At 61.8% G+C, this 1,552-nt stretch overlaps 1 protein-coding gene across 1 annotated transcript in view; it reads left to right on the top strand.

Moving 5' to 3' along the window:
• The first annotated feature begins 248 nt into the window (after positions 1-248).
• The window catches only part of TRIM59 (tripartite motif containing 59), a 19,347-nt gene continuing 18,043 nt past the window's right edge, over positions 249-1,552 (top strand). Inside the window, exon 1 of the mRNA XM_019503227.1 lies at positions 249-352. The gene's annotated coding sequence lies outside the window, so the exon portion shown is untranslated. The remainder of the gene's footprint in view (positions 353-1,552) is intronic.

The raw sequence follows: 1,552 nt of genomic DNA, 5'->3' as shown, positions 1-1,552 counted from the left end.
AAGCCGTTGTTGTGCTCCGCTTCCAGCGGACCCTGCAGGCCACCCTCGGCGCTCAGGGAGGGGAGCACGGGGTGTCTGCATTCGCTTCAACTGAAGCCAAGGTTTCGCCTTTTGTGTCGGAGGAAGAGAATGCGCATCCGCGCGCGATGACGAGGCCGGCGAGACCGTTGGTGGCCACGAGCCGAGGTTCGAAAGTGGCGGTCCGAGCCGGCCGTTTACTTTCGAACAGCGCGTTCCGCCGCGGTTGGATGCAGCGGCGCATGCGCGCGGGGCTCCGCAGCCTCTGCCTGTCCGCCGCCGGCCGCAGAGGGCTGCTGTCGGCGGCGGGAGACTAACGAGTCAGCGCGGGCCGGTGAGTGCCCGGCTCCGGGGGCGGCGCGGCGAGGCGAGGTGAAGGGATACATGCGGGGAAGGGGCACCGGCATTAAGTGGGGTGTGGGCCCCGCATCCACTGACTGTCACCGGCGCCGCGCAGGCGGCTTGCCTCGCGCTGCCCAGGAATAATGGCTGCCCGGGGCGGGGGCACGGCCAAGAGCTGGCATCTTTTCGGGGCGTCTGAGTCTCCCGAGTCGGAGACGGTGCGGACCCGCTGGTGGGTGCGGAGGGCCACGGGCGTGGCCACAGACCGGATCCAGCCGACTGGTGGGCGCCCGCTTCGGAGCCGGAGTCACTTGGCGGGCTGGATCCAGCTGGTGGGCCACATTTTGCCTGCCCCTCCACCAGCTTAATTAGGTTTCACTGATTATGAGCATATATTTATGTAAGGGGAGGGTCACCCCTTGCACGAGGAAGGAAGTGGGGGAAAAAACAACCCCTGTCCTTGGCAGTGTGACCCAGAGGGGGAAGAAATCCCTTTTTGACCCCAAATCTGGTTGCTAGATTAGAGTCTGAATAAGTAAGCAAGTCCTTCCAGCCAAGCACCTGAATGCTTTTGAAAGGCTGATGGGAACACCAGCACACCTTGGCAAAATTGGCTGTTGGCTTCTAGGTGTGGTGAAAAGGGAAAGACCAACCCCCTGCCCCCCCCAAAAGAGAAGCTAGCTAAAATATTGCAGGTGGGAGGGGCATGCTCAGTTCCTCCTTATCCATGAAGGTGATGAGCAGAAGCCCTGAAACTGTTGCCAGCACGGATCCTGATGAAAAAATCACAAATTCTCTATTTAAAAAACCTAAAATCTGTGATAAAAATTAAAGCCCCCTCCCCCCGTCCTGCTAGTGCCCCTCGCTCCCCCACAACAGCCCTCCAGTCTCCCACATGCAGGCACAGATACAGACACAAACAGATCCACACACACCCCAGTAGGTAGGTGTAGGGGAGGATGGGGCAGGGGTGAAAGGAAGGGGTGGGGGGGGGCAGATTGAAAATGTGGGAGGAGAGGAACATCTCTGTGCCTGCTGGAGGGGTGGGGGTGAGGGTAGCAGTGCCCCTCTGTGGGCCGCACACCACCCAGCCAGGGAGGGGGGAAGCTTGCGTGCGGCGTCTCCCCCCACACACACACCGCCACCTCTGCGGGGGAAGTGGCTGGGGGGGGGGGGGGGGGGGGGGGGTTGG

Source organism: Gavialis gangeticus, unplaced genomic scaffold, assembly GCF_001723915.1.
Source record: "Gavialis gangeticus isolate Ggan-Ray unplaced genomic scaffold, GavGan_comp1, whole genome shotgun sequence".
NCBI lineage: Eukaryota > Metazoa > Chordata > Crocodylia > Gavialidae > Gavialis > Gavialis gangeticus.
This window is presented reverse-complemented; position numbering and strand designations above follow the sequence as displayed.